This window comes from Electrona antarctica (assembly GCF_951216825.1).
Source record: "Electrona antarctica genome assembly, contig: scaffold_25, whole genome shotgun sequence".
Taxonomy (NCBI): Eukaryota; Metazoa; Chordata; class Actinopteri; order Myctophiformes; family Myctophidae; genus Electrona; species Electrona antarctica.
Genome location: NW_027637034.1, coordinates 4,445,811 through 4,462,386, shown reverse-complemented (window position 1 = coordinate 4,462,386; position 16,576 = coordinate 4,445,811).

Sequence of the window (16,576 nt, the reverse complement as noted above, 5' to 3'; positions counted from 1 at the left end):
CAGTCGGGGCTCTCTTCCTCTCAATGCCGTAGCGGCTGAAGCACAGGTGGCAGGCACAGAATTGATTGTGATGGTGGCAAATATGGATATCAGGAATGGCGCTAGATCTGACTCTAAATGTTCAAAAGAAAAAGACTGCAGATCCTCTGCTGATGACCTATACAGCATGCAATCACTGTTATGCTTACAGAGGGTTTTACATTCACTTTCAATGATATCTAGAACCTTAATCTTGACCTTTTCTGCTAGATCCTTGTGATTCAGAATTTGTTTAGCAGCTGTCTTCCATTGTTGATTGTTGATGTTGGTTACAATCCCAGCCTCTTCTGGCTGGCTAAACTTGGCAACCGTTTTAGAAGGGTATGTGGTGATTACCTGAAAAATGAAGGAAATATTCCATCAAACATAATCCCAGTATCACTAATTTCCACCACCATGCCAGGCAGAAGTGTCTATTTGTACGTCTCTAAATGTGTTGATGAATTGAACATGGTGGACCCTCTTGTAAAAAGTGTAATGCTTAATTGGGTCGTCCACTCATAGTTAACAGCCTTTGTATTGAGTTTGTGCTTGAAATGTACTGTAATTCTGCAAACTGTTAATAAATATTTCAATCAAAGGCAAGCTAAGATAAAAAGGGCCTGACCCAAAATAAAAATGGTAAAACTAATTCAAGGCTTTTTATGATTCTTAGGGTCATCCAAATAACACATACAAAATTGAGTATTATATACATTGTGGATCATGTTAAATTCAGGGGCTAAAAGTTGGAGTACCATTAGAAACCTATAGGCCTAAGGCAAAATAAATCTAACTTTAATGATGCTTTAAGAAGCATGTAATGTGTCAAACTAGAGGTTATTCATGATTCTGAATCCATTCCAAGTATTAGATTAGCATGAGTTTTAATGGCAATCCAACTTTCAACCCCTGGATTTACCATGATCCACAATTTATGTAACATTCTATTTTTAATATGATATTTGGATGACCATAAGGATCATGAAAAACCTTGAACGATTACTTTTTCAAGTTACTGCCCAACCCCCATCTCTGCTAAACATGAAAGCTGTATTAGCCTCGCATAGCCATACTAATATGGGGCAGGACTGACTACAAGATGCTATCACGGCTGATTTATTGACATTTTTATTCAGTTTGTAGAATGGGTACAGACAGTTCAAACGAAAGTACTGGTCAATACAAAAACGGCTATTGTGAGGATATAACCAGGAAAATAACTAAGACTTGTTTACATCAGGGTCCTCCATTTTCAATTCATCAGGACATTTAAGGTCGATAAACGGGAAATCGTCACATACAGTTAAATAAAGGGAAAAACATCTACAGTCTGGGGGGAAAGGGGGGAGGGAGAGGGGACTTTAACTTGTGTACAGGGGCACATCCTAATAAACACTCACGTTTAGGGAGTAGAACTTTCATTGTTTAAAGACACTGTAATAAAACCTTACCACAACAATACCAGGACTCGGAGGAATTACGGCCGGGCTCCACCGGGCGCGTTGCGTCTCCGTCGCGTCCTGCTCGCGTCATGACATCGTCAACGTCACGCGTGAGGTGCTCCACCGCGGGCTTTTGAAAACTGCGCGTCAGCAACATTCTTTTATTTATTATGGGTAAAGTATAGCTTATCTACATTGTATGTGGTTTTAATAAAAGTACATTTACGTTTGTACACTACAGTTGTATTAATATAGGACTACATAGATGTATTTAGATATTTAGAATAAATGTTGCTAGATAAATTCCCCCCTTTTTCCCCTCACTGTATAAATTCCCACCTTTTTTCCCCTCACTGTATATGTCTCTTTTCCCTTTTTACCTCTATGATGAATTCCTGTTCTGTTCTTTGACTATATAGAAGTGTCTATTTGTACGTCTCTAAATGTTTTGATGAATTGAACATGGTGGACCTTCTTGTAAACAAATGTAGTGCTTAATTGGGTCGTCCACTCAGTTAAGTCTTTGTATTGAGTTTGTGCTTGAAATGTACTGTAATTCTGCAAACTGTTAAATATTTCAATCAATATATAAACTCAAACAATAATTAACCCAAATGCAGCGTTTTATATACATTTTTATGCCATATCGAATAAAGAGAACTAGATAGAAAATGAAAGTTTAACACAGAATATTGTTTTGCCTACCGTTTAAAAAATTACGTGTAGTTTGGCCATAGCTTTCTAGCTTTCTATGGCAGATTTTTTTTAGACTAAAAAAAATTCCAGTGGTTTTATAGCTATACCTTTTCACTCATGCAAGGCATTAGTAATACAGTATTACCTTGTGCTTACCTTGCTTACTGGAAATCACTGCCTGTCCATGCAAACTGTTAAAGTATTCAATCAAAAAGATTGAGGTTGCTAAGTGACTAAATTGTAAGTATGTAGAACCCTAAATACATTCACACATTCTATCGTAATATCTTTCCAATATGTATCTGTATATGTATACATCTGTCCAATTTGTTCTCTATCAACTGCTACTATATCAGAAACCCATTTCGGCTAGCAATTACTACCATCAGAAACCATATATAATGTTGACATTACTGCTGGGCTCCAAACACAGGCTTTTTTTTATTCTTTGGAAAATTATTAAGGAACATGGGATATGGAATTGGATTGTACATAACAAAATCCACGCATAAACAAAACACTGATCACTCATTTTTCTTCTCTCTGGCAGCTGCTTATAATCACAGAAGAGCACTGGCTCTTCTTTTACTCCTCCGAAGGCTTCGGAGAAAAGGGAGAGAGAGAGAATGGTGGGTTCATCCTGTGAACCAGAGGAGAAGACAGCAGGGAGCTTTTTATCATCTGGTCCAAGAGCTCCAGCTAGATGTACAGAGGTACAAGGGGTACTTCAGGATGACCCCTAATCAGATGGACCAAGTGCTCAACATCGTTGGCCCTGCCCTAAGAAAACTGGACACACATTTTAGGGCATCCATTGAGCCAGCACAACGTCTGGCAGTGGCTTTGAGGTAGCAATTTAACTGTCAATAGCCTATTTCCAACACATGTACATCACTTTCACACAGGTAGAAACTATTGGACCTGAAATGTGTACGGTATTCAGTAATCATGACAACAAAGTGCATGTACAGAATGTGGCACTTTAAGCTGCTCATTCTTAAAAAAAATATATATATATATAAGTCCTATCTGATTGACAGCCCATACATCCAAACAGAAAAGTCCTATCAATTGCATTAAATAATGTCAAACTCCACTTTATGTCCACAGTGGTCATACAGTCATACAGCATTATTAGCCAACACACCAATAATGCGTATACGGGCAAAGCTTCTCCCCCTGTCACTCAAAGCGTTCAAATTCCCATGGACAATGAATGGAGAATGTATTATTATTGCTTTCCATCCAAGGCCACAATGCAATTTGGAAAATTCCAGTTGGTCCAAAAACGGTCGGCAATGTCTTTCCAAGGCATCTGTGTCTCCAACATCAATTCAACGATGGCTTGACACGTCTGGCACTGTAGACATGTTATGAACTAACCCCTGTCAAGAAATTCCTTGCAGATTATTTTCTAAACACTGGAGTTCTGAGTGTATGGTGGATCAACGGCTCTCTGCTGGGAGGACTGGGTAGAGCTCTGAGTGTATGGTGGTGAGAAGGCTCTCTGCTGGGAGGACTGGCTTGTCAGGTCTGTAGATGGATGAGTGTATGGTGGTGAGAAGGCTCTCTGCATGCTGGGAGGACTGGCTTGTCAGGTCTGTAGATGGATGAGTGTATGGTGGTGAGAAGGCTCTCTGCTGGGAGGACTGGGTAGAGCTCTGAGTGTATGGTGGTGAGAAGGCTCTCTGCTGGGAGGACTGGCTTGTCAGGTCTGTAGATGGATGAGTGTATGGTGGTGAGAAGGCTCTCTGCTGGGAGGACTGGGTAGAGCTCTGAGTGTATGGTGGTGAGAAGGCTCTCTGCTGGGAGGACTGGCTTGTCAGGTCTGTAGATGGATGAGTGTATGGTGGTGAGAAGGCTCTCTGCTGGGAGGACTGGGTAGAGCTCTGAGTGTATGGTGGTGAGAAGGCTCTCTGCTGGGAGAAGGGCTCGGTGGTCCAGTCCTTGCTGGCAAGATGGCAGCCGTGTGCATATCAGATAGGACTTTTCTGTTTGATGTATGGGCTGTTAAGGCCAGAAAGTAGTTAAGGCCAGAAACGTTTTTTGCCACTGTAGGTGTTCATGCTGCACACATAACTCTATAACACAATGGTTCCCAGAGTGGTGTCTGGGGATAAAGGGGTCCTGAGGGAGTTCCAGGGGGTCCCCAGCTAAGTTTGGAACCAAATGGACACTTATGGTCCATTTGGTTCCATTTGTACACTTGTGAGAGATGGAGAGAAAGCTGGGGATTATGTTGTTATTCCAAAACACAAACATATTTCTCAGTCTACACCTGCGGTTCTCAAACTATGGTTCTAATATATCTGTCCATCATGATGGCTGATTTGACTTTGACAAACAAATAAGGCAATGGAACCAAAAATCAAGTAGTGTACAATTTTGAGGTACTTTTACTTTTCCAATTTCCAATACTTCTACTCCACTACATCTCAGAGGCACAATTTTGCAACCAATTTTTTTTCATCCAGTGCCAATCATGTAATACAGGGCACTACACTTCCTCTGCCAACCTGGGGGGGCCACGGGATAATTAGTGTCAATTTGTGGGTCGTCGACATGAAAACGTTTGGGAACCACTGCTAGAACATAGCCACACACACACACACACACACACACACACACACACACACACACACACACACACACACACACACACACACACACACACACACGCACACACACACACACACACACCTCGTATATATGTTGTGCAACAAATTAACAATGACTAACTTGAAATGTGTAGAACTAAAAACTGTACTTTGTACTGTAACATGTAAACATCTTATATCTATATATTTAGTGCACAAAATATTTAACCTGAAATGTGTAGAACAACACACAGAAATAGTGCAACATAAAGTAGAGGTAGTATAGTAGATCGGAGCGCCTCTAATCTTCAGAGTACTAAGCATATCTGCATCATGAACATTTTGTATACATGCTAAGAGGAAGAGAGAACTGGATTAGAACAGCACAATCACCATTCACACTAATGTTGTCTACGACAACAACTGAAGCAGACTATTAGCCACACTGTTACCCCACTCTGACTCAACATCAATGAGATGAGAGTTCTGGCTCGTTGCTGCTGGTGTGTTGGCGGGATCAGAGGATGTTGTACGAGATTGCGTTTGACGGGCATGACTATCTTCATCCCATTCAGGCTGAGGAGTGTATGGTGCAGCGGTGGACCTTTTCTGGGGTGGGTGGTAGGTTGTCTGGTGCACAGAACTTGGAGTGTACAGTGGATCGACGGCTCTCTGCTGGGAGGACTTGGTAGAGCTCTGAGTGTACGGTGGATCAACGGCTCTCTGCTGGGAGGACTGGGTAGAGCTCTGAGTGTATGGTGGTTCAACGGCTCTCTGCTGGGAGGACTGGGTAGAGCTCTGAGTGTATGGTGGTTCAACGGCTCTCTGCTGGGAGGACTGGGTAGAGCTCTGAGTGTATGGTGGTGAGAAGGCTCTCTGCTGGGAGGACTGGCTTGTCAGGTCTGTAGATGGATGAGTGTATGGTGGTTCAACAGCTCTCTGCTGGGAGGACTGGGTAGAGCTCTGAGTGTATGGTGGTGAGAAGGCTCTCTGCTGGGAGGACTGGGTAGAGCTCTGAGTGTATGGTGGTGAGAAGGCTCTCTGCTGGGAGGACTGGGTAGAGCTCTGAGTGTATGGTGGTGAGAAGGCTCTCTGCTGGGAGGACTGGCTTGTCAGGTCTGTAGATGGATGAGTGTATGGTGGTTCAACAGCTCTCTGCTGGGAGGACTGGGTAGAGCTCTGAGTGTATGGTGGTGAGAAGGCTCTCTGCTGGGAGGACTGGGTAGAGCTCTGAGTGTATGGTGGTGAGAAGGCTCTCTGCTGGCAGGACTGGCTTGTCAGGTCTGTAGATGGAGGAGTGTATGGTGGTGAGAAGGCTCTCTGCTGGGAGAAGGGCTCGGTGGTCCAGTCTCCAGATGAGACAGAACTTGCCTCAGCTGTTTGGAATTGTGCCTCTGTATTTGCCACATCAGCCAACAGGTTGATAATGCGCATCCGGGCAAAGCTTCTCCCCCTGTCACTCAAAGCGTTCATCATTGGCACAATGCTCATCGCAAAGAAATACATCTCTTCATTCCGACGAGGAATATGTAGTTCTGGAGGATGGGTTGGTTCTTCCAGTATTTGTAGAAGCCTGTCTTCTGTCACTGCATGGTGGGCGATATGGAAAAATATTATACTACAATATTTTCAACCAGTATCACGATATCACTATTTTTTTCATGCATTTTATAGTTATTCAACAGCACAACCACCTACATAGTAATACAAACTATAATAAGGGAGTAAGAGACCATTTAGACCAAAATACTTATTCTACACAGGCATTGACACTAAGGGTTGCCCACCTGCCCCGGGCAGGTACATACAAACTTTGGGGCAGGCGGAGTCTGCTTTCAGGTTGCCCGCTCGGGTGAGTGCTCTTTTGAGAGGGGACACAACCATCTATGAACACAACATATAAAACACCTGGACGTGGCCAGAGCGCTTGTTGTGCATCAAATCAAGTGTGAACCCATAGTCATTCATAGCTAGTATTTGGCATAGAAATTGAGGTACATTTTGTATCGTACAGCCTAGTGAACGGAAATGCAAATTTGACCTACAATTTTACAATGGACTTTTTTAACTTTTCGCTTAACCCATTCAGGGCAGGAACCCCTATTGGCGTTTTAAGCATTATATTAAACTTTAGCTATTGTAAAATAGCAGAAACATCGAGCATGTGGCGCTAATCTTTGAATATATAACTCATATCTTTGCTTCTGGGGGGGGGGGGGGGGGGGGGGGGGGGGTTCAAAATAGTAAAAAGGGAAAAGAAGTTTAGGGATAAGGGGTTTAGCGGTGACGAAAAAGGAGCCCCATATCTCCCACCCCTACCTGTGTCCCATGGTTTATTTTTCTTCTTTCCTTGTCCATGGTGTTGGGTGACAGGAGAGGGTATAACAGGTGGAAAGGCAAATCTGTGAGGATCTGCATGTCTGGGCGGTTCAAGCCCGGAAGCAGAGCTGGGTCGTGGTGGCGGACTGTCTTGGCGGCCCGACACAGAGCTGGGTCGTGGTGGCGGACTGTCTTGGCGGCCCGACACAGAGCTGGGTCGTGGTGGCGGACTGTCTTGGCGGCCGGAAGCAGAGCTTGGTCGTGAGGGTCGACTGCGTTCACGGCCCGAAGCTGGACCAGTTGTCCTCAAGTTGCTCTTTGAACTGTAATAGTTGGGGATAGAAGAAAAATAAAAAGTTATTAACTTATAACTGTTATGGCCATAGTCTCCTGCACAGACGACTCTGAACTTGTAGTCGGCATCAACTACAGCCGGTAATACAATGGAAAAGGTTTTCTTGTAGTTAAAAAAAAAGGTTTCCAGAATTTCCAGGTGCCTACAAGGACATGCTTTCCTTCAAAGGCCCCTATGCAATTAATAAGTCTTAAAATGCTCATATTGTGATAGTAGGCCTACTCATTGCTATAGAGTGTTTCTTGCAGTAACATGAGTCTCCATATCTCTCCAGCTTTTTATTAAACAGAAAATGCATTTTCAGAAACTGAAACTGGGATTCCAATTTTATCCAATTAGGATAGAGAACACAGTCAGGATACAGATTAAACTAGAACTGCACTCTGTCGACTGCCTACTTGCTTGTTGCACACAAGTACTAGTGCGCAAGCAGAGCGCGCAAGTACTGTCGACCACTACAAATCTCAGCTTCTCTGTGAAAGAACGTTTGAAATATTGAATTATTAGGTTTATCTATTTGCTATGTACCTAGTTTTTGGAGGTAAAAAGTAGTACTGTTAAGTATGGTAAGAGACGGCTTCCGATGGTGACGTATATGTCGATCAGTGTCTGGTGGATTAAAGGAAATTGCCTCTATGTATATGTAATTTGTAAGTTGATTAGCGGTATGCTGTGGTTACTCTGCGCCCCGTTTGATGCGTATGTATCGTAGCAGAATATGACGTCAGGTATAACTAGCTCTCAATGATGACGTAATAAAGATGTGGATTAAAGGACACAATGCCAGGGTGTAATTGTTTTTTGCTGGTGACGTAATGACGATATGTTTTAGGCCGGCTTTAGACTGCAGTCACATAAAGTCAGATCCGATTCAATTCCGATTTTTTTCTCAAATCCGATCTTTTGGCCCAGTCATTCACACTACCGTTTGCAAGTGACTAGATCTGATCTGTGCATTCAGACTGATTTTAACAACTCACCGCAAAGCCGCCCTGCATCGACATATCTGCTTTGGTTACCGTGGTAACCAACAACAATCTAACAAAAAAATTAGGAGCGCACACGGTAGGGAGGTTCTCGTAGTCCCGATGCCAAAAATATTTTTGTAACTCTAATACTCTAATGTTACTGCCGCCGAATTATTAACATTTGCTAGAAAGAGACTGTATCAAATATGAGTGACTGACTGTTGTAACGATACAGAGACACCTCCCCGACATATCGTTTTGACAGTTTATTTATTTTTGGACCACAATGCTTATATGAGACGATTTAAAATTAAACTTTTTCGACCCTGGACCAAGGGATGAGCGAGTGACGTCAGGACTTTGGTACAGATTTCACCATCTGTCCACTCCGCTGTAGTGCTTACATAATGCAGTGACATTATTCCTATCAAACAAACGTGTGTTGCAATATTGTTTTCCTCTCTTTTCTGTCCTCTCGCTTGTTTTCTTTTGCTCTCGTTTGGTTGTTTTTCTCTCTCTTGTTTGTTTACTTAAATAAAAATACTCACGCTCTGGAATGGAATTGTAAGTGATGACACAAAGATATGAGCTGACAAAATTGGAACACTAAAAAATAAGCTCATAAATAGGTACTCTCTCCTGATTGGCTAAGATTTTGTAAGCTACTTGAAGACGTATTACAAACACTAGCAATGATTACTACTAGAATATAGTGATTTAACAATTTAACAACAATCTATTTTGTTTTAACAAAAAAATATCACTTACACTTAATGTAATTATCAAATAAAATAAAAACTCACGGTCGAGTTTGTATATGGGGCAAGAGAAATTACATCTGTTCCTCAAACTTCCACTTTGGAAGTGATCCGGCACCGGAGCCACTGGGAAGAGACTTCACTTTTTTTAAGTACTTTGAGAACTGGTCCCTCAGGGATTTCCACCGCACCGCACAGTCACCACCTGTTGATTGAAACAAGGACATTATCATTAATGTGTGGATTTAATTATAATTTGCTTTGCTAACATCCTGTTTTTGCTCACAGGTTCCTGGCAACTGGTGAAAGCTTTAACAGCCTAGCCTACAACTACCGCCTTGGACGGAAGACAGTGGCAGAATCTGTGCACCAGACGTGTCAAGCCATTGTTGAATTGATGTTGGAGACACAGATGCCAACTCCCACAGAGGAAGATTGGAAAGAGATTGCTGACCGTTTTTGGACCAAATGGAATTTTCCAAATTGCATTGGGGCCTTGGATGGAAAGCATGTCCATGTACAGGCACCTGGGAATTCCGGAAGCCTATTTTTTAACTACAAGAAAACTTTTTCAATTGTATTAATGGCCTTAGTCGATGCCGACTACAAGTTCAGAGTTGTCTGTGCTGGAGACTATGGCCGTAACAGTGATGCTGGGATCTATGCAGACTCACCACTAGCAAAGGGGTTGGAAGCAGGAACACTGGATGTTCCTGGGAATATCCCCCTGCCAGGCTCAGGCGAACTGGGGGAAATGCCCCATGTGATCATTGGGGATGCTGCATTTCCCCTCAAAACCTATTTGATGAGGCCATATGGTGGCAGAGGTCTGTCCAAGGACAAGGACATATTCAATTACCGTTTATCCAGGGCCAGGATGGTTGTTGAATGTGCCTTTGGTATCCTAGTGGTTAGGTGGAGGGCACTATACTCAAGGCTAAACATGCTGCCAGCTCATGTGGAGAATGTAATTCTTTCAGCATGCATCTTGCACAATTTCCTCATGACACTGGTGACCAGATTTGACTGAGAGCCTGCCATCGCGCAAATTCCAGCTTTTCACCAGAGGAGAAAAACCTTTTTTTTTCCAAAAATGAGTTTATAGCACAGGCAGACTCTTCACATACTAGAGCATGTCTGAAATAAGTGTCTGAGCTGAAATCAACATATAAATATGAAATAAATGCTTAAAGGGGGAACGACATGCCCCGAAATTAATATTGCTGATACTGTACATCACGTGGTCTGAATGAAAACGGTTTCGACCTGCACGCGGCTGTATCTCAGGCTCTGACGTGACCTAGCATCTAGGCGAGCTGAGTGGCTAGCGCATTTCAGGCTACTAGTTTTGAGGTCACGTTTAGCTCCATACTGGGCGAAAGTGTCATTCAAAAAAATATTTTTTCGATCGAAACTCTTAGTTAGAATGCAATTGAGGGTTGCGTGGGGTTTTTTAGGGGAAATGCAGCACAAGCGCAAATTTCGGGCTCGAGTCCCACGTTCCCCCGGTCACCAACTTGCTTCTGCCCGCTCTGAGCCCCGCAGCGGGACTACGGACTACGGACTGTCTGCTGTTACCTCTGCCCGCTCTGAGCGCTCTCCTCCCCGCAGTGCATGTCTAATGTACCGCTGTTCTATTCGGCTGCGTAGCCGAGTCCGCAGTGAGAGCTGGTCATGCACACACACACACACACACACACCCACACACACACACACACACACACACACACACACACACATCGGTGTGTGTGTGTGTGGGGGCGGGACCTCTCTCTCTCACTCACACACACACACACACACACACACACACACACACACACACACACACACACACACACACACACACACACACACACACACACAGATATGGGGGGGCGGGACCCCTCTCTCTCTCACACACACACACATTTCAATTTCTTTATTTGTGTCCACATTTATAAAATACATTATCAAGGGCACAAATATTTTCAGTTGCTTCTGATAACTCTGTGTTCTCAGAGGAGACACTGTGTAGTACAGGGGTCAGTTCCTCTTTTCGGTTTACCTTGTATACGGATGACTGTGTCAGCTCACATCCAAATCAGTTTGTTATCAAGTTTTCCGATGACACCGTGATACTTAGTCTGCTCAAGAGCGATAATAACATCCTCAGCCATACAGAGGGAGTAGACAAGTTTATAGAGTGGTGTGATCTACACCATCTGAAAATAAATGTAAACAAAACAGAGGAGGTCATAGTGGACCCCAGGTCCATAGGAGACCACAGTATGATCAGTGTCCATGACCATAACATCAAACAGGTCCCCTCGTATAAATACCTGGGAGTACAGATCGATGAGGACCTGAGCTGGCACACGCATGTTACAACACTGTGTTCTAAGATACACCAGCGTCTACACTTTCTCAGAAGACTTAGGCTCTTTGGAGTCAGTGTAAATATCATGTTGACCTTTTACAGAGCTAGTATAGAGTCAATCCTAAAATACGGTGTGTCCAGCTGGTTTGGCAATCTAACTGTGAAGTACAAATCTCAAATAAGTAGGCTAGCAAACATGGCTGGGAAGATCATGGGCATGTCCACCCCCACCCCCAATATCTCTGTTTTGTGTATGTTGGGTGTTTCATGGTGTTTTTCCTTTTTGTATGTATGCAGCTGTGACTCTGTCTCCAAGACAAATTTCTCCCAAGGGAGACAAATAAAGACAACCTTGAACCTTGATCCCACGCACTCGAAACATCATGTGCTTGAGTCCAAACAAGCCCTAAATGTACATAATATAGGCAACACATGAACTTAATCACAGCCAACATTGGTCACTTCAGTCTGTCATATTACCAACACCGAAAGTAAATCATGGGTACAAAAAGCACCTTCTCCTCCAAAAACTGCCTATAATGGAGGAGATTGAACAGTATGTTGCAAGCTGCTTTGCCTTGGACAACCCTATAATCCTCAAGCCTCTGACCACTAGCCTCAGCCTGTGGACATGGCCCAGGCTGCCAAATATAAAAACAATGAGCTGACACGTATATCCCAGTTGTATAATGGCCTGTACTAATGATTGATATTTTACTTGTTTAGTAAGGAAAGCTTCCTCTAAACTTTAATCAAAAGCACAGCCAACTTCCAATAGAAAAACCTCTCTGCTGTTATAATTACATCTGGTGTATTTGCAGTTATATTTGCAAATACGGTTGTATTGGGTCATTGCATTGAAACATTTCTGGTTTCACACAGGAATTTTTGTGAAACACAACAGAGGAATCAAACATAGGTGACACATCTTTGGCTGTCATGCAGGCATACTATAACACACACACACACACACACACACACACACACACACACACACACACACACACACACACACACATCGCGTCTTGCAAATTGTTTGTCTAAGCTTATTTGTTGAATTTATGAGAAACGGGACACCCATAGCTTGGGGGGGGGCTGTCAGTCAGTCCTTCAAGTTCCTACTATGGAAGGCTGCCCCCCCCCCCCCCCCCCCCCAATGTATGACCAGGGATTTGCACGTCAGTTTTACACACCCCCTTTGGCGCCTCAACGCATAAACGGAGGCGTGGCAGGCAGACGAGAGGCGCGAAAATTGCGATACAGAGTAGTAGTCGGTATTATGTTTAGCACACTGTTTTCATCAGATCGAGATTTATAGCAACTTTTATAGCAACAAGCAGTCCCCGCAGTACCGGGAACACTCCATCTAAGAGCCTGTGGGAGAATATAGTCGACAGAGCCGGGAACCCTCCACGCAAGAGCCCGGAACTCTCTGGAGGAAGGACCGAGTCTTCCCGCGGAAGCTGGCCGAGAATATAGTCGACAGAGCCGGGAACCCTCCACCTCAGAGCCTCGGAACCCTCTGAAGGAATAGAAGACCCCAGGAACATTTTCCAACTTCGGAGAATTTGGAGATTCGACATCATGCCTCAACATCGTCGCTGTGTGTTTGGTTGTGCGAATTTCAACTCGCTGTTCCCCTTTCCTCATAAGGAACTATATCCGTGGCTTCGGAAACAATGGCTGGAGTTCACACATTTTGAAGAAGGGGGGGTTTTCAACAACTCACGTCTGTGTGATAACCACTTCTCAGATGGCTGCTTTGAGAACAAAGGCCAATTCACGGCGGGATTCTCAAGCCACCTTTTGCTGTCAAAGGACGCAATTCCGTCTACTTACACCGTTGGAAACTCTCCTCCACCAAAGGTAATTAATTCTACTCTCGTTTGTAGCTAATATATTAGTTTCAGAGGTTATATGAACTATGTAATGATTTGCTCTTGTATGTGTATCTTTTCAGCCAACCACTAGAGACTTTGGATGCCAGTGCGTTGTGGTGCAAAAGACAGCCAAAGTGCAAACAAATCTGAAACCAAAGATGAGAAGTGCAGGTGTGTCTGTCTGTCTATCTGTACCAATGTATTGACCTGCCTGTCTGTCTGTCTGCACCTAGACCTGTTGGTCGGTCTGTCCTGTCCTGTCCTGTAATTGTGTGTGTGTGTGTGTGTGTGTGTGTGTGTGTGTGTGTGTGTGTGTGTGTACGAAAGTGTGCTAAAGTAATATGGGTATATGGTTGTATACATTAGGCCTATGTTATAAGAAACCGAGTTGGCTAATGTGGTAATAGTGGAGCTCAAGTATCTTGACATTATACTGGTCCATACATCACAGCATCACAGCAGCTGTTTTTGACTATCTTTGCATAATGACATGCCCAAAATAGTGTCAACAACAGGTTGAAAGTGTTTCATGTTGGCATATTCCATTATCATTACCTGTTCCCAGAGTAACCACCACCAGTAAGATGCCCTGTGTCTCACGCATCCGCCTGGGTGACGGCAGACTGCTAGGCTGGCACTTTGGCAAGGGGGGGGGGGTGAATTATGTGTTGGCCATATATGGAGCGTGTCTTGAGTACAAGGTTTGATGAGGTCAGATCGACATATGTAATGGTCAGCTCCATATGTGGAGATGTAAGGGTTTGCTGGCCGGCTCCATATATGCAGATCTAGGTGATGATCCAGTCTTCTCTGTATGGCTATCCAGGGTTTGATGAGGTCAGTGTTGTGATCTTCATATATGGAGAAGGCCATATATGGAGACGTGATGTCACGAGGCGTGATGGACTCCATATATGGAGGCGTGACACAACTTCATCGTAGTAATCTGTGACCTGAGGTCGCAATAATGTCTGCAATCGAATACTAATAACATTGCAAAACATTGTGCCAGCATTGTTTTTGAGTGGTGCAACCACTCCAAGGAACAGTCCCTATAGGACTATGTTACTATGGCACTATGTTTAGAGTACAGGTATTTAGAGTATAGGGGGTGCTGTTGCACCAGTCGCTTCAGACTGGTCTGACTTCTAAGTTACATGCACCTTGTTTTTTGTCTAAGTTTTGTAATTTGTTTCTTTGTGTGAATTAGGAGTCCAGGTGCGTCCAAACACAAGGACTGCTTCAACATGGATGCCTGACCAGTGTGGCATTGACCATCCAGAGACACGGCACACATCCACACCCACATCCACACCCACGTCGACGCCAACGTCCACACCCATGTCGACTCCCACATCCACACCTGTAAAAAGGCCACGGATTTTAGCTGCAGCAGCAGAGAACGTGGAGAGCATGGACAGCACGGACACACAGACGTATGTGCCTGATGACTCTGTCGCTGAAGATGTCGGTGCACAGGATATTCGCAGGTAATAATAATAATCTAATGCTCTTTGATGAGCCCCTGCCCTTTGTTATAAAATCATATATCTGTTCTAACATGTTGTAATATCTTCTCTCCAGTACTCCAGCTTTCAGTGCAAGGAAGTACATCGTGTTTGAGGACAACTTGTTTCAGCTGCTCGGCACATGTCCTAATTGCACCCGTGAATGTGGACTGCAGAAGCATGTGATGGGAACTTTCCTGTCTGTCACCCAGGTAATTAAATCATGTGCTTTACAGGTGCTTACAGGTGCTTTACATAGATTGTGCATTACATTCACCCATTCACACACACACATTCATACACTGATGGCGGCGGAAACCATGCAAGCTGCTCATCGGGAGCAATTAGGGGACAGTGTCTCGCTCAAGGACACTTCAGCACTAACTCTGGGGAAGCCTGGGTTCCTTCCGGTTCCCATGCGGCCGCTCAACCTCCTGAGCCACAGTCGCCCCCATGTGTAATCACTGTTCATGTGTAATTCTTTCTCATTTCTCAATATTTCTGCTTTTGCTCTTTACCCATTAGACCTGCCTCCACTGTGAGCGTACCGCTAAGTGGCAAAGCCAGCCCTATCTTGGGAGCATCCCAGCTGGGAACATTCTGCTTTCCGCAGCTGTGGCTTTTAATGGCGCCTCATTCATTCAGGTCCACAAGGTAAGTTGATGTGTAGATCATCAACTACAGTTACAGCTAAACACATTGGTATAGTATTAGTGACCATGTTTTTCTTGTTGTAAACTTAGGTTCTGTCATCACTGCGGCTCCAGTCCTTCACTCCGAGGACATACTACCGCCACCAACGGTCATACCTTCAGCCAACCATTCTCCACCAATGGAAGATGGAGCAGGCCAAGGTTTTGGCTGTTGCGAAGGCAGCTGCCAAACCCATTACTTTGGGAGGCGACATGAGAGCGGACTCGCCGGGTTAGTATAACTACGTATAGCTCACCTTCATTGCTATTTTCTTGTGGAAATGCAGTAATAACCGTCTCTCTCACCCCACAGGCCACAGCGCAAAGTATGGATCATACACGATGATGGATTTGGAGCAAAACAGGATCTTGGACATTCAACTTGTGCAGGTAGGAATTATGTAACGGTCATAGTCTTCACATCTTTGTCCACAATTAACCTGTGCATTAGCAAAATCATTGTTTTTGTTGACAGAGTAATGAGGCGGGCGTGAAGTACAGCAACAACATGGAAATAGCAGGTTTCACCAGGAGCCTGTCATTTCTGGAGTCGGCTGGCTTGACAATAGGTGCCATTGTCACTGACCGTCACCTGCAGGTACAGAAGTACATGAAGGAGCAGAAACGGGACATCCAGCACTTCTACGATGCCTGGCATGTAGCCAAAGGTTGTTTATTGAGCCAAGCAATCACAGTAAATTAGTGATATTATTCATTTATTATTAGTATTATTATTATTCACAAGACATTTTTAGTTTACTTGTTATTACTTAGCATGTGTAAACTAATTATTTTCTTCTTTTTCTTTCTCTTCTCTCTCTTATCCTGTTCAAAGGCCTGTCCAAGAAACTGGAGGCACTTGGGAAGGAGCGTGGCTGTGATGAGGTCAAAGTGTGGAGAAAGAGCTCTGTTAACCACTTGTACTGGTGCACATCCTCGTCGCAGAGTGGGGAAGAGGCTGTGGCTAAGTGGTCATCCATCGTT